The sequence below is a fragment of the Schistocerca nitens genome, chromosome 1 (genome assembly GCF_023898315.1).
Source record: "Schistocerca nitens isolate TAMUIC-IGC-003100 chromosome 1, iqSchNite1.1, whole genome shotgun sequence".
In the NCBI taxonomy this organism is placed as follows: Eukaryota; Metazoa; Arthropoda; class Insecta; order Orthoptera; family Acrididae; genus Schistocerca; species Schistocerca nitens.
In genome coordinates, this window is record NC_064614.1 from 552,699,941 (window position 1) to 552,726,858 (window position 26,918).

Here is a 26,918-nt window from a genome sequence, read left to right on the forward strand (position 1 = left end):
TACCGAAGCACGACTCACGCCCGGTACTCACAGCTTTACTTCTGCCAGTATCTCGTTTCCTACCTTCCAAACTTTACAGAAGCTCTCCTGCGAACCTTGCAGAACTGGAAACATCCTCCAGGCTGTGGCTAAGCCATGTCCCCGCTATATCCTTTCTTTCAGGAGTGCTAGTAGGAGACACTGGCAGAACTAAAGCCGTGAGTACCGGGCGTGAGTTGTGCTTCGGTAGCTCAGATGGTAGAGCACTTGCCCGCGAAAGGCAAAGGTCCCGAGTTCGAGTCTCGGTCGGGCACACAGTTTTAATCTGACAGGAAGTTTCAGGACAACTCTCATTTCAAATTGTATCAAGTGGATGGACGTGTAATGGACGGAGACAACCTCATGAATCCATGGACCCTGCACCACAACAGGGGACTGTTCAAGCTGGTGGAGGCTCTGTAATGGTGTGGGGCGTGTTACGTCAAGATACCACTCTGACAGGTGACACGTGCGTAAACATCCTGTTGATTACCTGCATACATTCAAGTCCGTTGTGCATTCCGACGAAGTTGGGCAATTCCAGCAGGGCAATGAGACACCCCAAACGATCAGAAGTTCTACAGAGTGGCTCCAAGAACGCTCTTCTAAGTCTAAACACTTTCGATGTCCACCACACTCCCCAGACATAAACATTATTGAGCATATCTGAGATGCCTTGCAATGTGCAATTCAGAAGAGATCTCCACTCCCTCGTACTCTTACGGACGTATGGACAGCCCTGTAGGATTCATGGTGTCAATTCCCTCCAGCACTCCTTCAGATATTAGTTGTGTCCATGCCACGTCGTGTTGCGGCACTTACGCGTGCTCGCGGCTTCCTTACACGATATTAGGCAGGTGTACTAGTTTCTTTGGCTCTTCAGTGTATAAAGACTACAATTTGAAGCACCTGAATCCCTTCCTGATGAAAGATATATTTCCATGTGTCCAGACGGGTCGACTGTTCTACTCTCCCGTACAGTGTACTGGATATGGTAGCAGCTCGGGGTGACATTGACCCAACAATTCGTTGGAAGTCCCGTGCAGAAGTACTGAGCCATACTGCCTGTATAGCAGTCCATAAATGCGAAATTATTGCCGGAGCAGGAGTTTGTGCACGGATTGACCTCTCCATTATGTCCAACTGATCGATGGGATTCATGTCGGGCGTCCTGGGTGGCAATCATTCGCTTTAATTGTCCAGAATATTCCTCAAACAAGTTGTGAACAATTGTGGCCCGATGACAAGTGCTTTCCACGTAAACACGGCCCACACTGTTATGGAGCCACCACCAGCTTGCACAGTGCCCTGTTAGCAACTTGGTCCATGACTTCGTGGGGTGTGCGCCATAACCAAATTCTACCATCCGCTTTTACCAACTGAAATCGGGATTCATCTGTCCAGACCACGGGTTTTCAGTAGTCTATGGTCCAACCGATATGGTCACGAGCCCAGGAGAGCCGCTGCAGGCGACGTCGTGCTATTAGCAAAGGTACTCTCGTTGTCAGTGTGCTGCCACAGCCCGTTAATGCCAAATTCGCTGCAGTGTCCTAATCGACACATTAGTCGTGTAAGTTCTACATTTATTTCTGGAGTTAGTTCATGCAGTGTTGTTTGCCTTTTAGCGCTGACAACCCTAAGCAAACGCCGCTGCTCTCGGTCGTTGTGGGAAGCCCGCCGGCCACTGCGTGGTCCGTGGCGAAAGATAATGCCTCTAATTTAGTATTGTCGGCACACTCTTGACTTAGTGGATCTCGGAATATTAAAATCGCTAACGACTTTCGAAATGTAATGTCTCGTGCGTCTCTCTGTTGATACCCGTCGGGCATCCATAATCACATCGGAAACCTTTTCACATGAGTCGCCTGGGTACAAACGGCGGCTCCGCCAATGCACTGTCCAAAAACCTTAGTATGCGGTGCTACCGCCGTCCGTATATGTGCACATCGCTGTCCCACTACTGTTGTCACCTGAGTGTATAATCACCCAAAAAAGTTAGAAAATACAAATTTTTGTTAATTGTCGTTGACTTTTATTTACAACAGAATTGTTGAAGTTGTATAGGTGTAAAAACGGTTCTGAACTGTGAAATGTGTGACACTTGATGTGAAAGGTCACATTCACTACTAAGACTTAAATTTTAGGGTTACATTTCACTGAAAACTTTAAAACAGTTACGGAATCTGCTATGAGAAATCATTAAAAGCAATAAATATTTTTTCGTAATTTTGAAATACAGGGTGAAGTTATTGAACTATAAGAAAAAAAACATAAATTAGTTACAAAGTACGTCGCGCACACACTTTATTCAACATGTAAATATCACTACAGATATTTGGAGTTAGGTTATGACATGTTCGATATGCCTGACATTATTGGCGATGATGTGGAGCAGACGACATTTTGCATTACCAGCTGAAGTGTCGGAAGAGCTATGATGTCTATGACCTCTTGAATGGCTGTTTTCAGCTCAGTAATGGTTCTGAGGGTATTGTTTTACACCTTGCCTTTAATATAGTCCTACAAAAAGAAGTCGCATATGTTCAGATCCGGAGAATATGGCGGCCAATCGACGCCCATGCCAGTGGCCTCTGGGTACCCCGGAGCAAGAATGCGGTCCACAAACTCTCCTCCGGGACATCAAACACTCCTCTGCTTCAATGCGATGGAGCTCCGTTTTGCATGAACCACATCTTGGCGAAATGAGGGTCACTTTGGATAATGGGGATGAAATCATCTTCCAAAACCTTGTGTAGTCACCGTGCCATCAAGGAATATCACACCGATTATTTCCGGACTGGACATTGCACGCCACACAGTGACCCGTTGAGAGTGAAGAGATTTCTCGATCGGGAAATGCGATTCTCAGTGGCCCAAATTCCGTTACAGCCGTGCGGATAAGATGCATGTCATCTCGACTGCTAGTGATACGAGGCCGCCGGGATTCTGCACGGTGTTCCGTATTACCCTCCTGAACCCACCGATTCCATATTCTGCTAACAGTCATTGGATCTCGACCAACGCGAGCAGCAATGTCGTGATACGATAAACCGCAATCGCGATAGGCTACAATCTGACCTTTATCAAAGTCGGAAACGTGATGGTACGCATTTCTCCTCCTTACACGAGGCATCACAACAACGTTTCACCAGGCAACGCCGGTCAACTGCTGTTTGTGTATGAGAAATCGGTTGGAAACTTTCCTCATGTCAGCACGTTGTTGGTGTCGCCACCGGCGCCAACCTTGTGTGAATGCTCTGAAAAGCTAATCATTTGCATGTCACAGCATCTTCTTCCTGTCGGTTAAATTTCGCGTCTGTAGCACGTCTTCTTCGTGGTGGAGCAATTTTAATGGCCAGTAGTGTAACTGCTGTTCCACGGCAAACTGTGCAGTTTGAACGTCCTGGCGCAAACCGTTCAGAAGTTCAATAATTGTCTCCCTGTATAATTTAGATTAGTAGATTACAATATTTTCAAAACCTGGGCTTGAAATACCTCTCCCGCTCCCTCCTCCCCCCTCCCCATTTCGTATTGCGAGGGTTAACAAAACACCTGCTAGATTCGGCAGTCTGGGAGGAAGCGTGAGAAAAAGTTCATGCATTTTGCGAAGTGTGTCCTCACGCTGTTGGTCTGGTGAGCCCAGCCGCCTGGACTGTCGCCAGCAGGTGTGTGTCGCGGGGTCTTGGGAGGTTGGCTGTGTTGGGCTACGCTCGACGCGTGCCCACGCGTGGGCCTGCCCTCCCAGCGCCTGGGATGCCTTTGAGGCATCGCCGGCCAATTTTCCGCGCAGTCACTGCGCATTAGGCCGGGCACGGCGAGTCGCGCCGCCGCCTAGCGCCGCTGCCCGCCTCGCTCAACTGCTGTACGCGGCCTCGTGTCGTTCCGTTCGTTACCGGCCTTCATCAGGCTCGCAGAAGTGGTACTTCTGACGCACAGTTTGCAGCGTGGCACGTTTAACCAGGTTCCGTCTTCAAGGGACATCTGACTACAGGTGCCACAGCACACGTGATTTCTTCGCTACAAAAGTGATTATGTCGTTTCGGATTGTTACTACCCCGACAATACTGGTACTTAATTGTTCACTTATCCATTCGTGACCCACTTGTGTGTAAAGCTCTCCTCTACCACAATGGCCTTTATTGTTGTTGTTGTTGTACTCTTCAATCCTGAGACTGTTTTGATGCAGCTCTCCATGCTACTCTATCCTGTGCAAGCATCTTCATCTCCCAGTACGTACTGCAGCCTACGTCCTTCTGAATCTGCTTAGTGTATTCATCTCTTGGTCTCCCTCTACGATTTTTACCCTCCACGCTGCCCTCCAATACTAAATTGGTGATCCCTTGATGTCTCAGAACATGTCCACCAAACGATCCCTTCTTCTAGTCTGCCACAAACTCCTCTTCTCCCCAATCCTATTCAGTACCTCCTCATTAGTTATGTGATCTACCCATCTAATCTTCAGCATTATTCTGTAGCACCACATTTCGAAAGTTTCTATTCTCTTCTTGTCCAAACTATTTATCGTCCATGTTTCACTTCCATACATGGCTCCTTCAGAAACGACTTCCTGGCACTTAAATCTATACTCGATGTTAACAAATTTCTCTTCCTCAGAAACGCTTTCCTTGCCATTGCCAGTCTACATTTTATATCCTCTCTACTTCCACCATCATCAGTTATTTTGCTCCCCAAATAGCAAAACTCCTTTACTACTTTAAGTGTCTCATTTCCTAATCTAATTCCTTCAGCATCACCCGACTTAATTCGACTACATTGCATTATCCTCGTTTTGCTTTTGTTGATGTTCATCTTATATCCTCGTTTCAAGACACTGTCCATTCCGTTCAACAGCTTTTCCAAGCCCTTTGATCTGGCCTTGTAACACTAACCAAAACGGCCTTGCTGTGCTAGTACTGCGAACGGCTGAAAGCAAGGGGAAACTACAGCCGTAATTTTTCCCGAGGAGAATGTGCTGGCCAGGGCAGCAGTCGAACGTTTCCTGTATCCAGAAAGGCCCGCACAGGACCTGCAACATGCGGTCGTGCATTATCCTGCTGAAATGTAGGGTTTCGCAGTGATCGAATGAAGGGTAGAGCCATGGGTCGCAACACATCTGAAAAGTAACGTCCACTGTTCAAAGTGCCGTCAATGCGAACAAGAGGTGACCGAGACGTGTAACCAATGGCACCTCATACCATCACGCCGGCTGATACGCCAGTATGGCGATGACGAATACACGATTCCAATGTGCGTTCACCGCGATGTCGCCAAGCACGGATGCAGCATTACTGCATGTCCTTTATTAAAGGCTACCTATTCCCTGTATTGACCCTCCACCTTCATCAGTCTGACAGTGAACAACTAAGAAGGACCCAAAACATTGAAACAAAGTTTTGAGAAACACAGATGTTTGTGAAAATCAAATTTGTAGGCAAACTGCCATTCCCATAGGTTTGATTTTTTTAACTAAGCCTCAACGTCCTATATTTCCCTTAAAAAGTCATGTATCTATTTCATATTACTGAATCTTACTTAATATTATTGGTAATCCACAAAATTTTCATACACAAGCGATTGGCAATAGCGTCTTTTTGACAGTTGTTTGGTTTGTAATTAATGTGAAACTAGACTCAGAATATGAAGAACAGATACTAAATGCACCACCCATACAATTACGACCTATCCCAGCACTTTATGGTTTTCGTTTTTATCATTTTCATGAAGCACATTTTCTGACTTGAGGTTCAGATAAAACGGGTTGGTCACTTTAGGCATGATATATACTACTTTTGTTAAGTCTATGTGTTTCAAGTTTGATTTAGTCGCTTTGTCAAGTCTTTGTGTTTCAAGGTTGATATTTGCCCTCCACCTCAGCATTTGAACTCTATATTTTGGAAGGGGTCTAGAAACTGTAGGGAAATATATTGTGGTCTCCCTCTATGTGGCTTGAAGAAAATGGTGGCTTCCCACTGCTCCAGTGAAGGTTATGTTACTTTATATAACAGTTCATGGCAACCTATTGAAAACTTCATGTCTGTTAAATTTCTGTAACGTACATTGTTACCATGAACATCAACTTTTGGCTTGGTAGTGACGTCGGTAACACTCTTAAAGATTCTGAAATCCTCAGCGTCCATTTTACAGACTCGAATACTGAAACCAAGGAACTTAAGGTTATGATGGGGCATTCCTTCCAGAGCTTCCAGCTTTTATGAAGAAATGGGTGTCAGTGTAGACAGTGAGCGTTCCTAAAGCAATGAAAATTTGTGCTTTGTGCCAATATGGGTCAATACGAGGGTTGGAGCTTTAATAGTGGCAACTATTTATTTACATCTGGTACAAAATAGATACGTGTTTCAAAGTTTTACTGACCTTCAAAGTAGACACCATCATTGTATATAACCCGTTGCCAGCGATGTGGAAGTCGTAGGATATTCTTAACAGTGCCAGTTATGTTGACAGTTCGAGCGGCGCAGTCTATTGCCCAATGAATTTGTAGGAGTTCTGAAGCGAATGCCGTGAAGCGTTTCCTTCAATTTAGAAATCGCGTTGAACTCACGAGGGCTTAAGTCAGGGGAGTGCAGTACGTGGTATAGCACTTAGCAGCCCCATCAGTCAAACAAATCAGTAACAGCTTGCACTGTACGTGCTTGAGCATTGTCCCGAAAAATGATGGTCAGGTCCTGCAGAACGTGTCAACACTTCTGTCGCTGAGCTGGTCGTAGGTTGTGTTCCAATAATGAACAGCATAGAAACAGACGTGATGACACTTTCTGCAGGACCTGACCATCATTTTGCAGGACAATGCTCAAGCACGTACAGTGCAAGCTGGAGGGGCAGCACGTCAATTGGAACTCACTACTATCAGTGGGAAAAGGGCAGCATCAGTGTAATTTTTTAGTATGGGTTGACTAAATCAGGAGCAAGTATGGCACTTAGGAGCCAACCTATTGTTCTCTTTTGGTTGACAGGTACTTAACCTGCTGTTCTGCTATGAGAATTAAGACTCCCTGGGGATAATCCTTCCTTTTGATAGACAAGTCCTTAACCTATTGTTCTCCCACCCCTCCCCCTCCCCCTCCTCCTCCCAAACCCTCAGGAAACTTTCAACCCACTCCCTCCCCCTTGCTGATGCAGGTACACTTTCAGTCCTGAGTTATTCAAATAGCCGCCTCTCTCTCTTATCAATTTCACTGAGTGCTTAATTAAAGTGATCAATGAATTAGCCCATCCCTCGACCGGTACTCGTACCTGGGCTCTCATGCTTACATGGCAGACGCTCTATCCAACCGAGCCACCAAGGACACAGAGGATAGTGCGACTGCAAGGACTTACCTCTGGCACGCTTCCCGTGAGATCCACATTTCCAACTTACTGTCCACACACTACATTTGTATTGCCCCTGCCCACTATACTCAATACTCACGGCAGTCAATCTACCGATTCCTGTAAGAGTTTGAGCAATGTGAGTGCATCCGCACTGAAGGGTGCCCGGCCCGACCCTACGACGTCTGGACGTGGTTTTACTTTGGTTTCGCCAAGTGTCGAAGACATCCATCACAGCACTCCTCGAAAACCAGACAAGTCGTGCAGTTTCCAAAACGCTCGTGCCGGGCCTCCAGGCCATCACAATCTTAAGCTCAGATAGATCGCGCGCCTTGCCCATTCTGCACATTGAAAGAACGCTCAGTGATACTACGTGCACCGTGCGTATGTTTGACAAGCAGTCATTTGTCGCCAGGTGACGCTATCGTCTGGACGGATTTATATCGATAGTAGGTTGGTTGGTTGATTTCGGAGAGGGGATGAAACGGCGAGGTCATCGGTCCCATCGGATTAGAGAAGGATGGGGAAGGTAGTCGGCCGCGCCCTTTTAAAGCAACCATACCATCATTTGCCTGAAGCGATTTAGGAAAATCACGGGACACCTAAATCAGGATGGCCAGACGCAGTTTTAACCGTCGTCCTCCCGAATGCGAGTCCAGGATGCTAACCACTTAGCCACCTCGCTCGGTCGATAGTAGGTCTGTAGTCACAATGTTCTGTCTGATCGGTGTAGATTTTAGTCTCCAAGACGCCAGAAATTTACCATATACGACACACTAGCTCAGTGCAAAAGTATTTCTCCAAAATATACGTTCACTGCCTTAAATACTGATCAAAATGCCACAGTGTTACTTTCTTTGACTTACGTTCAGTAAGAGATGCAACACACAGTCGGCGCGTGTCACTAGCTCTGTACGTGACATACTTACCCTCTATAGTATCTGATACCACGTTTTAAATATAAATATCATATGTATACAAATATTTCAAGTGGCATATCGTTGGATCCATCGTAAAATGTGTGGTATCTTAAAAACTCTTAAGACAAAATCTTAAAGTGGAGAACCAGTACTTTTAAATCATTTGCTTTAAATGGTGATTAAGTGAATGACACGAACTTGTGCTAGACAGACTCAACGACTCCCACACAGGATATACACAATATGTGGTTTTAAGTACAATGACTTCTGAAGAAGACAGTTTTGAAACCTGTCGAAACCATGGTCAACTGGTTGACTGTTATTTCCAGTCTATTGAAGCTGATGCAACGCGTTTTCTTTTTCTGAAGGCAGGTTGTTTATTTCAAAGTTCCAACGCACCATATTATTCCCTACCTTTTGACTATTAAATCCTATTTTTCAGCATAATCTCCGCCCAATGCGAGGCCTTTCGCCACCTTACTCACACTGGACTCGCATTCGGAAGGATGACGGTTCAATCCCGCGTCCGGCCATCCTGATTTAGGTTTTCCGTGATTTCCCTAAATCGCTCCAGGCAAATGCCGGGATGGTTCCTTTGAAAGGGCACGGTCGACTTCCTTACCCGTCCTTCCCTAATCCGATGAGATCGATGACCTCGCTGTTTGGTCTCTTCCCCCAAACAATCCAATCCAATCCAATCCAATCCACCTTATTGGTAGAGCCTGTATGCCCGCGTGGTACCACTCTGCTGGTCATCTTGCTGCATCACTGCACTAATAACCCCCCCCCCCCCATAGAATCATCGTCATACCGCTTTCCGCGGATAGCATCCATTATTGGACCAATGAGAAGTAAATTGGAAGGTGCGAGATCCGCGCTGTAGGGTGGATAAATAAGAACAGTCCAGTGAAGGTTTGTGAGCTCCTCTCAGTTGTGCAGGCGTTAAACATGCTGAAGCCGTTTCATCATTTTCCATAGTCTAGCACAACACACTTCAGAGTTTATCGTTGCACCATGACGGAGTACATCAAGCAGAATAACGTTTTCAGTCCCAGAAGATCGTCGGCATGACTTCACTTGCTGTGGATACGACTTTGAATTACGTATTTCTTCGGAGGAGAGGCGGTATGGCGCCACTCCATAAATTGCCTTCTTGCTTCCGTGTTAAAGTGGTGTCACCAATTTTCATCGCCTGTAATGGTTTTCGACAAAAAATTGTCACAATCAGCCTCGTATTGCGCAAACAATTCCGCGCAGGTGGTTGCTGTTTATGGTCTTACGCAGCGAGGAACCCAGCGAGCACACACCTTCGAATATCCCAACTGGTGGACAAGTGTGTCAGCACTACCAACAGAGACGTCCGGTTGAGCAGCGAGGTGTTTGACTGTGATCCATCAGTCATATCGAATGAGTGTGTCCTCACGTTCCAACACTGCAGGAGTACAGCTGTGTGCAGCCGGCCAACAAACGGGAGATCGGACAGTTTCGTGCCACCTTGTTGCGATGATGACTGACGAGTCGCCCAACAACTCATCGTCCTTTTGTTCACTGCCAGTTCTCCGTAGACATTCTGCAGCGTCTGAGAATATATGCGATGCTCTTGTTTTCTGCCATTTTGAACGCTACCTACAGCGCCGCAACCTATCGGAACTTTGTGAAACTATAAGGGGCCACATTGAAAATATTCCACGATGTTACCCAACAAATTCCGCATTACTTTCAACACAAATTGGTCGAGAAAAAATGTGTTGCATTACTTACCGAACACCCCCCGTATAAGCACGAAAGTGTAAATGAATATTGTCGTCTGAGCGACAAAGAGATTTGAATCTGTGCTAGTACAAATTGGGAGTTCGTACATACTGTGATGGCAGGAGATATTCGAATATTGGTGGATCGGTATAAAAGAAATTCTGGGCCTCAGTACTTCGAGGAAAAGCTTCATAATTTAAGAATTGCGTCCAGAAAAAATAGCAGACACAGACACAGAGATGAATGCAATACTACAATCTAAATGGCGAAAAAAAGCTTTCATTCGTAAAAGCAGATCGCATTAGCAGAATGCCACGAAGACACGCTTTTGACAGAGTGCTTAAGCCGACAGACGGTGCGTGAATATTTTAACACTGCGAAGTACCTACGCCCACCGCATGCCGCGGTATAAGAAAAACGTTGCACTTGCGGTACAGTGTGGATACGAACTACTAAAATACGCATTAACTCCCGGCTTAAAGAGCGCAAGAGCTTTTGTCGTCTTGGTAACACTGATAAATGAGAGAAGCAGATCATGCACTAGGGCCACAAAGCCAACAAATTTGATTCTCTCATAATGAAGTTTTCTCAAAGTCCAATCATTACTACGCTAGATTGTACAAAGAGACGACAGAAATTAAAAAACACAAAATAGCTGTAACAGAAAAAAAAGAAGAGCTGAAATTAGGTAAGAACCCCTAGTGCTCAGTAAAGCAAACAGCACCAACTCTTCAGCTAATCCACAATAATTTGGCATCGGTCGGATAGCGCCAAGGCCCGTCCCGACTGCAGTCCTTGTAGCCCCTGAGGATGTCGCCAGCCTTAACAGACGAAACTTCAAGCACAGAAACATGCCTTAGGCCGCGGCGCAATGGCCTTATAAATAAGATCAGCAAGGATGTAAATTCTGTCTGTGAATGCCTGCATTATATGTGGCGACAGATATTTCATTCATTTTGTTTGACCGTAAGTCAGAGCACAATTTCGAACCTTTGTTGACGGTATAATGAGGAAGCATGCCTCTGCAGTTAAAAGATGATGTATGACTTCCTTCTGAAGCTCTTTTAGACTTTTTTATGATCGTGATTGTTGCGTCAACAGCTGGACGTCGTTAGGTATGCCATACAGTGCTAGCTGCTGTGGCAGAAGTCTTCGACATGCTCGTAGGTTAATGTGAGTACAGCGATCGTTCTAACGTACGTAATTACCGATACTTAGCGGCACAGCCATCTCGATCTAAGTTTTTGGGGTACATGCTTTGTGGGAGAGGTACACTATGAGCGTTGATCAGATCTAAGGCTCCAGGGCAATCAGTCCTATGAACCATGTATGTGTGTGTGTGTGACACACATACACACACACACAGAGAGAGAGAGAGAGAGAGAGAGAGAGGGAGAGAGAGAGAGAGGGAGAGAGAGAGAGAGAGAGAGAGAGAGAGAGACGACCGACTATGGGGTGGGGGTGCGCGCTCATTGTCTTCAATTACGGACCGCTGCGTCCCTTGATTGCTGGGCGCAACCTTCGGCAATAACAGCGTGTGTGTCCCAGGCAGGCAGGCAGGCACAATGCGTAATGGGGCCTTACCGTTTATTACGCCCGGGGCTTCAAAACGAAGAAGACGGCACGGCGCGGCGCGGCGCGGCTGTCGGCTGGCATCACAAGTGGCCTGTAGCCTCCACGACCCAGTTCTGAGGCTCGGGGGGCCTCCCACAGTCAAGGCCGGGAAGAGCTGTGTCCGCTGCCTGAGAAGACTACGTTACTGACTACCTGTTGCGGTTGTAACACTGCACTGGTTATCGAATCGTAATTTATTTTCACTGACGGAAAAAAAAATCGCAGCAGCAAGGAGTTATGGTTCAAATGGTTCAAATGGCGCTGAGCACTATGGGACTTAACATCTGTGGTCATGAGTCCCCTAGAACTTAGAACTACTTAAACCTAACTAACCTAAGGACATCACACCCATCCATGCCCGAGGCAGGATTCGAACCTGCGACCGTAGCAGTTGCGCGGCTCCGGACTGAGCGCCTAGAACCACAAGACCACCGCGGCCGGCTGGAGTTATGGGATATAAACGAAAGTTAGTAGGCATGTTTCTAATTCTGAAAGATGATATCTATTCATATTTCACGCTAGTGACATAAGAGTGGCGTTATTAGTGCCACTATGAGAATGTTCTAAGGTCGTGAGCGTTAGCTACCTTTGATAATTGGACTCTGGTGAGTTAATGTTAGTCAAGAACGCCTTCAAGGTGACAAAGGCACCATTATCAACATCTCACTGAGGTTGAACGAGGTTGTGTAACAGGGTTTCTTCTGCGATACTGCAGAAAGATTTGGCAGGTATGAACCCACAGTAGCCGGCCTCAGTGGCCGAGTGGTTCTAGGTGCTTCAGTCTGGAACCGCGCGACCGCTACGGTCGCAGGTTCGAATCCTGCCTCGGGCATGGATGTGTGTGATGTTCTTAGGTTAGTTATGTTTAAGTAGTTCTAAGTTCTAGGGGACTGATGACCTCCGATGTTAAGTCCCATAGAGCTAAGAGCCATTTCAACAATTTTTTGAACCCACTGTACATGTTTGCCGGCAGCGGTGAACACGGCAATGTGCGGTCGCAATAAGGCCGGGATCCTGTCGGACACGTGGCACTACCGAGAAGAAATACCATCGTGTTCGACGTAAGGCTCTGGCGCATCGTAATGCATCCGCAGCAGCAATCCGAGCAGAAATAGGCACCACAGAGGCACAACGAACTGTTATAAATCGTTAGTTTAAGGACAGCTCAGAGCCAGACGTCCTGCTGCGTGCATCCCACTGACGTCAAACCACCGCATTTGAGGTCCGTCTGATTAGCTGGCTGGTAACGTGCTTGTCTCCCATAAAAGCTGGCCCGGGTTCGATTCCCGGCAGGGTTGGAGATTTTCTCCACTCGTGGACTGGGTGTTGTGTTGTCCTCGTATTCATTTCATCCTCATCACCGGCAAGTAACCCTTTGTAGCGTCGAATGAAATGAGATTCGCACTTGGCGGCCCAACTTCCCCGAATGGGACCTCCCAGCCAAATACCATACGCTCATTTCCATTTCTTACCGCATTTGAGACTTCACTGATGTCAAGTGAGAGCTCACAGGAGTGCAGGGTGGAGGCCTCTTGTGTCTTCTGATGAACGCTGGTTCTGCGTCGGTGCCAATGATGACCGTGTGTTTGTTAGAAGGATGCCAGTTGAGGGCCCGCAACCAAGCTGTCTGCGTGCTGGACCACGTGACCTGGACTTGGGGTTCTGATATGGTGTGTGATTAGTATGACTGCAGGAGCACTCTCGTGGTTATCACTCGCACCCTGACTCCAAAATTGTACGTCAATCTGTTGATTCTTCCTATTGTACTAACATTAATGAACAGCAATCCGGGGGATGTTTTAATGTACCAGCATTTCACGTTTGCAATGGCTTATCCTCGGGGTTACATTAATCTGTGATCTTACAGAGTTAGTCACTTAAATGCGTTACCTAGACAAATATTTTCCATAAATTTCATTACTGTACATTAATTATTTTTTGGTGCTGCGGTTTTTTCCGCCAGTGTTACCAGTTAAATATCGCAAATTAAAAAAATAAATAAGTAAGTAAAATGCAAGAAACGAACGTCTTGTTCCGGACCTTGTTCACATGAAACGTAATTTAATGCGCAACTTAGGTAATCAAAGAAAAAAGTATTTCTGTGAGTTCAATAGTTTCCAAATATGTTTCAGTAACCTGAAATTTTCAACTACTTCAAACAAATTAAAGTAGCTCAGAACCCAATTAAAATTAAAAGCAGATTTTTGACGTACTAAGGGAGTCTGTAGACACCTATACTATGTGAATTACAGTTCTCGTATGAGTTTTGTCAGAGATAAAGACTTTAAGGCGGGTTTTGTATTGTCTCTGAGAGTGGAGAGCTATGGCAGTTCTTTGAGAATTGTCGCGACAACGTCCCAACCTTGAACCTTAAACTTCAGATGTCAACTAATTAATTAATTTATGTAAAGAGTTCCTCTGGAGAAATGGCAAATATTCAGGGATATGACAGGAACGACGATTCGAAGAAAAAAGTCTAGTAAATATAGGTTCTGAAATTTATACCTTAAGAGATGTGAGGACCTCATCTCCGATACGGTGAAACAAATCTTTTGCACTGGACATATTTTGCTTTCCATTTTTTGGGAGGTGACAGCATGGACCAAAACAAGAAAAAATACCAGTGAACATAGTGTCAGTGGTGTATATGAGCCCTTGTTTCATCTTCACTATTGTGATATACACCTCCTCTACTGAAGAAATGCTCGTAGTTCTTAAGGTACGCATTTTAGAGCCCACGGTTCATAGCCTTTTTTGCTTAGAATGATAGATCTTTTCATATCTCTGAATGTGGAGCGCTCCTGAGAACCCTGTATTTGAAATGTAAACTTTTTTGTTGCGTCCCATAGCCCATGATTGGGAAATGAGCTACATGCCCGACGGGGCCTTTGGACATTTTCCTACTAATGTTAAGGTGACATCTAACCTGCAAAGACAATCTAAGTCGGATAGCTCGAGATGGTCCCATACCTTAGCCTGCAAGATCACCCGGAAGTCCTTTGGATTTTTGTGTCTGGGATCAACTCAAAAATCGTGACAGCGGTTGACGAAGTAGAGCAGTCAATCGTACAGTCTTCTCAAGATTTACTAGGTTACGTAAGAATATTTGAAAGAACCCCTACCTCACTAGAGAGACGAGCGCAGTCCTTTAACAGGTGCGAATGTACACTAAACTGGGACATGTGACATTTTGAAGCAATATTATATTCTCTGTTACATGTTGCGGTCTTAAGACCTGGAAAACTGAAAATGGCTGTGTGAGTGCTGTTCTGAACCCACGCCCCTCCATACCGCATCAAAACAACGCCGAATGGAAGAATATGTCCTGTTTCTGTGGTCCTGATCGAGAAATTATCGAGACCACTTAGATAAGGACGCAGTTGTACAGACTAGGACAGTTTTCAAAAGCTGAAATCATTGATGATAGGTGCAGAGTCGTAATTATCTCGCAGATGCCTGTTTATGTTTTTATTCTTGTTATCGTTGACTACGACATTTGGTGAATGCGGACTGTACTGTTTATACCTGTTTGTATAATTCTTCCTTTTTTTTTCAAATAATATGGGTGTGGCGCAATAAACTGTAGAAACTAAAAGGAGACGGAACATCCAGGGCTGGTTTAAGTCCCAAACGACACAAATCGCCGCTTGAGACGCCAAGTTGAGAGGGTCGTCAGAAGCGCCACAGCTGCTTTTCTATACAGGATGTATCACAATTAGTAGCGGCCACTGGGCGAGGCAGGATCGCAAGTGCAAGATCTGAATACAATACATGGTATGTTGTTGTCCAAGAAGCTTGTCAGTGACAGAGTCATTGTTTCAGAATCATTGATATATTCTATGCAGTTAAGTGAACCGTAATTTAAAAAGTGAATGATAATAAAACTTTCAAAATATTTTTACCGTTAAGTGAAATATCTCATTCTACATAGAGTAATAATTATTTGAAGAAAATCTTATTATTGGTAACCTGTGTCGTTATGACCATAAAGCAGAACCAAGTGATATACGTTGTGTCATTCCTTTTAATACGTTGAATAACAGGTCCGTGATTCTTTCATACTAAATACTGTGTGTGCATTCTCTTTGTTCTCAGGTGGCGATCTGTAATTTCAATATGAAAGTATTTCTTCAGGCTGACATTTCAGCACTTTTTATGTTAGGGACATTCATATATATCAATCTTAGACGAACACCTGGGAGGACAAAAATTTTATTACTACTTCGAAAATTACATAGAAATAGTAAAATGTTGTTATCGCGTATATAACTTTAAAACACGGCCTGTTTTCTCGCCGGTTGAAGCTCTCGTGGCGTTCCATATGTCAAACGGTATCAACTTCCACAGCAGTGAGTACCCACTGTTTGTATTACACAGTGGTCTAACATTTAAGTACCTATTTGGTTTCCATCCAGGTCCATTTCTTTTACTTAGGATAGTAATTCCTACTGACGAACAATCGTAACGCTATGATAGTTCTTTTTGGTTTACATCTAAGGCAGAAATGTGTTTCGTTGTTCTCTTTAATTACGGATATGCACTCCCTTTCTTATATGCATTGGTCCGTCAAGTCCTTTCAAAAAATGACTTTTTTTGTAATCCTGACGTCAATAAAAACCATACGTTAAAAAGGACACACACACACATACACAATATACAGGGTGTTTCAAACATGACCGGTATATTTGAAACGGCAATAAAAACTAAACGAGCAGCGATAGAAATACACCGTTTGTTGCAATATGCTTGGGACAACAGTACATTTTCAGGCAGACAAACTTTCGAAATTACAGTAGTTACAATTTTCAACAACAGATGGCGCTGCGGTCTGGGAAACTCTATAGTACGATATTTTCCACATATCCACCATGCGTAGCAATAATATGGCGTAGTCTCTGAATGAAATTACCCGAAACCTTTGACAACGTGTCTGGCGGAATGGCTTCACATGCAGATGAGATGTACTGCTTCAGCTGTTCAATTGTTTCTGGATTCTGGCGGTACACCTGGTCTTTCAAGTGTCCCCACAGAAAGAAGTCACAGGGGTTCATGTCTGGCGAATAGGGAGGCCAATCCACGTCGCCTCCTGTATGTTTCGGATAGCCCAAAGCAATCACACGATCATCGAAATATTCATTCAGGAAATTAAAGACGTCGGCCGTGCGATGTGGCCGGGCACCATCTTGCATAAACCACGAGGTGTTCGCAGTGTCGTCTAAGGCAGTTTGTACCGCCACAAATTCACGAAGAATGTCCAGATAGCGTGATGCAGTAATCGTTTCGGATCTGAAAAATGGGCCAATGATTCCTTTGGAAGAAATGCCGGCACAGACCAGTACTTTTTGAGGATGCAGGGACGATGGGACTGCAACATGGGGCTTTTCGGTTCCCCATATGCGCCAGTTCTGTTTATTGACGAAGCCGTCCAGGTAAAAATAAGCTTCGTCAGTAAACCAAATGCTGCCCACATGCATATCGCCGTCATCAATCCTGTGCACTATATCGTTAGCGGATGTCTCTCGTGCAGCAATGGTAGCGGCGCTGAGGGGTTGCCGCGTTTGAATTTTGTATGGATAGAGGTGTAAACTCTGGCGCATGAGACGATACGTGGACGTTGGCGTCATTTGGACCGCAGCTGCAACACGGCGAACGGAAACCCGAGGCCGCTGTTGGATCACCTGCTGCACTAGCTGCGCGTTGCCCTCTGTGGTTGCCGTACGCGGTCGCCCTACCTTTCCAGCACGTTCATCCGTCACGTTCCCAGTCCGTTGAAATTTTTCAAACAGATCCTTTATTGTATCGCTTTTCGGTCCTTTGGTTACATTAAACCTCCGTTGAAAACTTCGTCTTGTTGCAACAACACTGTGTTCTAGGCGGTGGAATTCCAACACCAGAAAAATCCTCTGTTCTAAGGAATAAACCATGTTGTCTACAGCACACTTGCACGTTGTGAACAGCACACGCTTACAGCAGAAAGACGACGTACAGAATGGCGCACCCACAGACTGCGTTGTCTTCTATATCTTTCACATCACTTGCAGCGCCATCTGTTGTTGAAAATTGTAACTACTGTAATTTCGAAAGTTTGTCCGCCTGAAAATGTACTGTTGTCCCAAGCATATTGCAACAAACGGTGTATTTCTATTGGTGCTCGTTTAGTTTTTATTGCCGTTTCAAATATACCGGTCATTTTTGAAACACCCTGTATGAAAAGATACTAAGCATGACAGTACTTTATTATATCAAGATCATCGCTGATCATCATAAACATTAACATATCGGTTTCAGCACGTTAACTACCGTCTTCAGATGTGATAATAATCCACAAATACTTTCGTTACAATGTACAAATACAAGTTACATACATACTGAACATCATGAAAACCGGAAGGAAATACGTAAATAAAATATGCATACTGTACATATTTCAATCACATGGCAAAAGATAGTCTGTTTGACAATATACCAGTTCTTAAGATACAGAATGCCCTTGTTGAAGACATCGAAGTTGGAGCTCTCCCGTGCGGTTAAAGGCGCTGCAGTCTGGAACCGCAAGACCGCTACGGTCGCAGGTTCGAATCCTGCCTTGGGCATGGATGTTTGTGATGTCCTTAGGTTAGTTAGGTTTAACTAGTTCTAAGTTCTAGGGGACTAATAACCTCAGCAGTTGAGTCCCATAGTGCTCCGAGCCATTTTGAGCCATTTGGAGCTCTCCTTTCGACGTGAAACAGGAAACCTACTCTTTGGCCTTGGAGGTATGGTCCACATCAATGAACATTGTACTTTGGCAGTCGGATGACTTCAGATGATCGAAGTTCTTCTGAACATGCTGCCACAAGCAAACAATGCTGCAACGTAGTGGGCTCTCGGACGATCGGAGTCAGATGGAACACTTGTTTGTCTAGCAGAACGGCTAAATTACAGACGGCGCTAGCGACGTCAGACGACGTAATAAGCTGGCCGATAGTGCTCGTAATGAATGGGAATGGCTCTTCATTGCGGGGAAATAATAAGTCTCTCCCATTGTCTGCCGAAGGGCACCTCCGCATCCACGATTCTGTTGTCCGCCACCACTGTATCTAGACAGGAGAAGGCTCTCTCTGTGCTGAAAGGGCAGCAATTTAGTGTGCCGTCACACTTTGTTGCTAAGCACAATAGTACATTCCGCAATAGAAAATACGTTTGCGTTGGTGTCTAGAATAAGACACAGAATTAACAGAAAAACCGAAAACCAATAATTGAAATATTACGAAAGATGTGATACGGCTTTCACAGAAATGCAGAAAACATTTTACAATAATGAAAACATCTTTACCACAAAGGACATGATTTTTCACACATATGTCGCTGATAATACTTCTCGTTACTAATAAAAAGGACACGCATCCCGTGGACACGTGTGTCTTGTTATTCACTTGACAGAAGTGCAGATATGCAGAACCGTAAACAATTGTAAGTTACTATATGAACCAATGACCCAAGTGGTAAGTTTTCCACTGGAATGGGGAAGTTACATAACAACTTCATGAAGCAACAGGATCAATAGCGACCGGATTGTGGAGTCTTTTAACACCAACATCTGAAAGTAAGAACAAAAGATATGATCAAAAGGGAAGATAGTTGAGCGGATGAGAAAGAAGTCTGTTGTAAGTGTATAATTTTGATGACAAATGGTGAGAACAGTTCGTCGTGTAAGTCTCTGAGGGGATGAAAGATAAAGGCCGTAAGTGAACAGAAAATAACGAAATTTGAATTATTGTGCATTTGCATGATTAAATTTATAGGTGTGAAAATCAGTATCCAGGACTGCCACGTCTGGCAGCAACAACGGCTCTAAACTGGACATGGAGCCAAACTCAGCTTGTATGACAGATATACGTAGATAAGCCATGCCATGGAAGAATATTTTAGTGGTTGTGGCTGGTGGGTGGTGTCGTGGCAGTTTCTTGGCACCTATGAGAAAGTGTTTCCATTGGACGGGAAATCTGCAGAACGTGCTGCCCAGGACAACATTCAAAGAAGCTCAGGTCAGGACAGCGCGGACAATACCGTCGCCGCGCGCTCCTCTGCATCTACATGAATGCTCTGCAAATCACATTTAAGTGCCTGGCAGAGGGTTCATCGAACCACCTTCACAATTCTCTATTATTCCAATCTCGTATAGCGCGCGGAAAGAACGAACACATATATCATTCCGTACGAGCTCTAATTTCCCTTATTTATCGTGGTGATCGTTTCTCCCTATGTAAGTCTGTGTCACCAAAACATCTTCACTTTCGGAGAGGTTGGCGATTGGAATATCGTGAGAAGATTCCGTCGCAACGAAAAACGCCTTTCCTTTAGTGATTTCCAGCCCAAATCCTGCATTATTTCAGTGACACTCTCTCCCATATTTCGCGATAATACAAAACGTGCTGCCCTTCTTTGAACTTTTTCGATGTACTCCGTCAGTCCTATCTGGTAAGGATCCGACACCACGCAGCAGTATTCTAAAAGAGGACGGACAAGCGTAGTGTGTGCAATCTCCTTAGTAGACCTGTTACATTTTCTAAGTGTCCTGCCAATTAAGTGCAGTCTTTGGTTAGCCTTCCCCACATTTTCTATGTGTTCCTTCCAATTTAAGTTGTTCGTAATTGTAGTTCCTAGGTATCTAGTTGAATTCACGGCCTTTAGATTTGACTGATTTATCGTGTAACCGGTTTAATGAATTCCTTGTAGCACTCATGTGGATGACCTCACAATTTTCGTTATTTTAGGTCAACTGCTAATTTTCGCACCATTCAGATATTTTTTCTAAATCGTTTTGAAATTTGTTTTTATCTTCTGATGAGTTTATTAGTCGATAAACGACAGCGTCATCTGCAAACAACCAAAGATGGCTGCACAGATTGTCTCCCAAATCGTTTATATAAATGGGTCAAATGGCTCTGACACTATGGGACTAAACATCTATGGTCATCAGTCCCCTAGAACTTAGAACTACTTAAACCTAACTAACCTAAGGACATCACACAACACCCAGTCATCACGAGGCAGAGAAAATCCCTGACCCCGCCGGGAATCGAACCCGAGAACCCGGGCGTGGGAAGCGAGAACGCTACCGCACGACCACGAGCTGCGTACTCAAACGTCTCATTGTGCTGGACAGTTCACAAGAAGAAACATCATTAGAGTATTTCTTATTTAATAAATATCATTTTATTACTAATTGTTGGGAATCTTTATGATTGCAGATAACCTACGCCGTCCTCCTGGATTTCCAACATAATACGATCCCTGTCGGTTCAAAAATGGCTCTGAGCACTATGGGACTTAACATCTGAGGTCATCAGTCCCCTAGAACTTAGAACTACGTAAACCTAACAAACCTAAGGACATAACACACATCCATGCCCGAGGCAGGATTGGAACCTGCGACGGTAGCGGTCGCGCGGTTCCAGACTGAAGCGCCTAGAACCGCTCGGCCACCGCGGCCGGCATCCCTTTCGGGAAGTACTATAGCTCTGTGTGTGCGGAACTGGACTATTCAGGTCCTTTGTTCGGCAGGTACCGCCGAACAACCATTGAGAGATGATATCTAGACAGCATGGAGACACTGTAGGGAGCAGACGTATGTCTCGACCAGTCAATGGACGCAGCTCGTGGGTACCTTGTAACGAGTTACTGAATTCCGCCCTGTACACTTTGTAAAGTAATACGGAACAAAGTATCTTCACCTAAAGTTCGGTCTCATCACTGTGGGAAGTAAGAGGAGTACTCGTATTACACTCTCTAAAGTAATATGTACTAGTGCAGGACCAGAGAGAGGCCTGCAAGTAAACCGCGTACAGTAATCCCTCGCGTATCCAAACACACAGCACAATTGGTGTCAATTTTACGTCTGTTACATGCTGCTTTCATGGAGTTGCAATTTTAATGGTCAGTGGTGTAATTTAATGGTTGCTCAATCATGTATTAGGAATTTCAGATGTAAAAAGAACCGAGACTGAGTCTTTAGAAAATGTTTTTGTCTGTAGTGCTCGCTCCTCTTCCTTTTTAAGCTGAGAATACGTACAGCCGGTAGCGTTACGCTGCAGGTAGTTAACTGCCGATTGAGGAGGTGAGGTATCGATATGAGGTAGGAGGACGGTAAGCAGCAGGCTAATTGGAAACTGCTGGCGGGGCAGGCCGTGGCTCGTAAACTGGCCGGACACTGCCCCGGACGGCAGCTGGGCTCGTCGCTCGCTTTAATTAAGAGAGAGAGCAGAGCGTCGCGCAGTGTCCGGCAGGAGCAGCGCCGATCGCAGGGTACACTGTGCACTGTGCGGCACCTGGCAACATAATCTAACCTTCCGTAATTGCAGACAATATGGCGCGTCTGACCGTCTGGTACGTTACATTACTTGTAAGCCCTGAAGACTTAGAATGTAATTATAAGCACATCCGGAGATAAAGCAGCAGAAGACGTCATACTTATGCTAGAGCTAGCGGATCTCTCGGGGTGCGATTGCGTACGTGAGTGTTCCTCAAAGAAGAAGCGTATGGGTACAATCCTGTGAACATACACTACTGGCCATTAAAAGTGCTACACCACGAAGATGACGTGCTACAGACGCGAAATTTAACCGACAGGAAGAAGGTGCTGTCCTATGCAAATGATTTCAGACCATTCACACAAGGTTGGCGCCGGTGGCGACACCTACAACGTGCTGACATGAGGAAAGTTTCCAACCGATTTCTCGTACACAAACAGCAGTTGACCGGCGTTGCCTGGTGAAACGCTGTTTTGATGCCATTACGTTTACGACTTTGATAAAGGTCGCACCGTAGCCTATCGCGATTGCGGTTTATCGTATCGCGATATTACTGCTCGCGTTGGTCGAGATTCAATGACTGTTAGCAGAACATGGAATCGGTTGGTTCAGGAGGGTAATACGGAAAGCCGTGCTGGATCCCAACGGCCTCGTGTCACTAGCAGTCGAGATGACAGGCATCTTATCCGCATGGCTGTAACGGATCGTGCAGCCACGTCTCGATCCCTGAGTCAGCAGATGGGGACGTTTTCAAGACAACAACTATCTGCACGAACAGTTCGACGACGTTTGCAGCAGCATGGACTATCAGCTCGCAGACCATGGCTGCGGTTACCCTCGATGCTGCATCACAGACAGGAGCGCCTGCGATGGTGTACTCAAGGACGAACCAGGGTGCACGAATGGCAAAACGTCATTTTTTCGGATGAATCCAGGTTCTGTTTACAGCATCATGATGGTCGCATCCGTGTTTGGCGACATCGCGGTGAACGCACATTGGAAGCGTGTATTCGTCATCGCCATACTGCCGTATCACTCTCGTGATAGTATGGGGTGCCACTGGTTACACGTCTCGGTCACCTCTTGATCGCATTGACGGCACTTTGAACAGTGGACGCTACATTTCAGATGTGTTATTACCCGTGGCTCTACCCTTCATTCGATCCCTGTGAAACCCTACATTTCAGCAGGATAATGCACGACCGCATGTTGCATGTCCTGTACGGGCCTTTGTGGATACAGAAAATGTTCGACTGCTGCCCTGGCCAGCACATTCTCCAGATCTCTCACCAATTGGAAACGTCTGGTCAATGGTGGCCGAGCAACTGGCTCGTCACAATCCGCCAGTCACTACTCTTGATGAAGTATGGTATCGTGTTGAAGCTGCATGGGCAGCTATACCTGTACACGCCATCCAAGCTCTGTTTGACTCAACGCCCAAGCGTTCAAGGCCGTTATTACGGCCAGAGGTGGTTGTTTTGGATACTGATTTCTCAGGACCTATGCACCCAAACTGCGTGAAAATGTAATCACATGTCAGTTCTAGTATAATATTTGTCCAATGAATACCAGTTTTATCATTTGCATTTCTTCTTGGTGTAGAAATTTTAATGGCCAGTAGTATAGCTGTCGTCTCCTCGGAAAACGGGAGTGTCCACCGCATAATGTTCATGAAGATGTAGAAAAAACGCAACTTGGCTACCGAGAATGTTGAAATAAACATCCTGGTAAGGTGTTTGAGTGGTGCTAAGGCGTGATGGAAAGAAAGACCCTACAGATCCGGCTCCGTCCTGAACTACAGCCTCCGTACAGCATATTACATCCTCCGCATAGTATGGGTTAAACGCCTCATTGGGTGGTCGCCTTGCGTCATTAGAAAAGAGGCAGAATCGAGACTCGTCGGAAGATATTACATTCGCCCAGTCAGCTGCTGTCCAGTTTCTGTAAAGACGAGCAACTTCATGTATCGCTGTGAGCAACGACCTGTATCGAGATACCCGGTTCCGAATGTCCATTGCATGCAGTTCCCTCCCGCTCGGAAACTGTGCGAGGTGGACTTACGTTAACTGACAGCTGTAATCCCTGTCTGGTTCAAAACCGATTGCCACTGACAAGGCGTTAAATCTGCCTCTGGTCCCTCCCGGTAAGAATTTACTTACGACCACTGTCCTCTTATACCTTGGTATACGGTTGCAAGTGGTACACCATAGCCGGCAGACAGGTTGGACAGTCTGCAATGATACACAACTTTCTCTCTGAAGAAGAAGAAGAAGAAGAAGAAGAAGAAGAAATTGCTTTAGTCTGTAGTCGCACTTTTTATTTTTTCTACTGATAACCAATTTCGGAGTCGTAGTCAGTAGACAAAATAAAAAGAACGATTGTAAACCAAAGTTAATAATTTTCTGGTTGTGCTGGTCGCTCTTGTACCATCCTTACAGCCATTGCGTCACGTCTCCACGTCGACTCACTTTACTGCGCTGATTTCATGCAACTGATTGGCACATACATATCATTTGACTATCATGACCCACATAAGCGGTGGGCCAGAACAGTATTTGTCGAAAGTACACTTCTGATTCATTAAACCCAAACCGTTGCATGTTTCTGGATTAATTTCATAGAAGTTACTGTCTACATACGAGGGGCAACACACTTTTTTCTCCGCCACTTTCGGTCGAAAAAATGTAGAATTTGTTGTGCGACATCGTGGGATATCCCCGTTTCAGCCCCTATAGTTAGTTAAACTTCAGCCGCGCGTGGTAGGCGCGCGGTCTAGGGCGTCTTGTCACGGCCCGCGCGGCTCTCTCCGTCGTAGGTTCGAGTCCTCCCTCGGGCATGGGTGTGTCTGTTGTCCTTAGCGTAAGTTAGGTTAAGTAGTGTGTAAGCTTAGGGACCGGCAGTTTGGTCCAATAAGACCTTGCCACAAATTTCCAAATTTTCATTAATTTCCTGTAGGTGCCGGCGCTATTTGTATCGTTGAAAACGGTGTTTCTAACTAAGATGGGTTCCAAGCAAATAGCTATCATTGAGTTTCTTTGGCGGAAAGCGAGAGCATCGCAGATATTCGTATTCCCCTGCAGAATCCTTACGAAGACCTGGCAGTGAAGAAAAGCGCAGTGAATCGTTGGGCGAGGAGTCTGACATCATCACAACAAGGTCTTGGGAACCTGTCCGATGTCCCGTTTGTCGGCAGATCGCACGCAGCTGTGACTCCTGCAATGTAGGAACGTGCGGACACTCTCATTTCGCCTGATCGACGGATCTCTGTGAAACACCTTGCTGCTCAACTGGACGTCTCTGGGGTGGTGCTGACACACTCGTCCTCCAGTTAGGGTACTTTTAAGATGTGTGCCAGCTAGATTCCTAGCCGCCTAACACAAGACTGTAAAGAGCATCGAAGGACCATCTATGCGAAATAGTTTGCGCGTTACAATTTTTTGTCGAACATCATCACAGACGATGAAATTTGGATTCATCACTTCTAAGCGGAAACAAAACGGCAGTCCATGCAGTGGCGCCACACCACCGCACCCTCAGCCGATAAAAGCATGGCGACGGTCTTCTGGGATTCCGATGGGGTTATTGTGCAACAATGAACTCGTGTTTTTAGCTGCTCTCAGGAAACTGAATAAGCGACTTCACCGTGTTCGTCCCCACTAAAATTCAAACGAACTTCTGCTTCCCCATGACAACGCATGGCCTCACTTAAGTCCGTGCACCCGAGAGGAGATCACAAAACTTCATTGTACTGCTCCTCCTCATCCACCCTACAGCCGAGTCTCACACCTCCCGTCTTTCATCCAGTTTGACCCAATGAAGGATGCACTCCGTTGGAAGCAGTACGTGGACGATGGGGAGGTTATTGACGCACCAGTACATTGGCTCCGACGTGGACCAGTAGACTGGTGCCATGCGGGCATACAGGCCGTCCCAGTTAGGTGGCGTAAGACCGTTTCATGGAACGGAGATTTTGTTGACAGACAGGGTTTTGCCGGCCGGAGTGGCCGAGCGGTTCTAGGCGCTACAGTTTGGAACCGCGCGACCGCTACGGTCGCAGGTTCGAATCCTGCCTCGGGCATGTGTGTGTGTGATGTACTTAGGTTAGTTAGGTTTAAGTAGTTCTAAGTTCTAGGGGACTGATGACCTCAGAAGTTAAGTCCTGTAGTGTTCAGAGCCATTTGAACCATTTGACAGGATTTTGTAGCCAAAAGAGTGGGGAACAAAATGTACTGAAATCCTAAACAAAATGGCCTTCATAATGCCAATTAGGGAATATAGCCGGAAACGTGAAGCTGTCCATCTGAATGACATAGAGGCTCGTTGGTTGGCTCTTGTAGGAAAAGGCGAAGCCAAAGAGAGTTCCAGGTTAACTTTGGAGCATTGAAAGCACCCCGTGTCGTAAATGGCGCTCAGAGCGACACTCGGGTAAAGGAGTGTGTGTTTAGAGATAAAGAACACTGTCGATGGAATTTAAACAGTTTCGGCCGATTACACTTTTGCTCTGGAAATAGTGTGCGAAAGGTATCACATGCTGACTATTGTTAAGAAACAACTGCATGTCGTTGACGTCATCGCGTATGAAGTCTGCTGTATATTCAGAGAATCTGTTTTGGTGAACATAGAACTTTCGTGGCAGACGTTATTTCTAGTTTAGAGTATTTACGTGATTTTGTGATTAGTCAGTATAGAAATGCTTTGTGGGATATTCAATTACCAAGTAAATAGCTAATGGTTCTATGAAATAATAATGCTGTGTTCAGTTACAATTCACTTTGGTTTACACTTTCATTTATAGTTCATATCCAGTTTACAATATTTTAAAATAGGAAATATCCAGTTTCGTCAAAGGCAGGGGCCAAGCCAGTGGTTCTGAGAGAGTGAGTTGAAAAATTAATTGAAAATATAATCCACCGGCCTTCTTTCAGTCCAGGTGTCACAACAATGGTAAACTGTTACCGTCTCAATCCTTCTAAATACTTTAGTAAGGTACTTATAC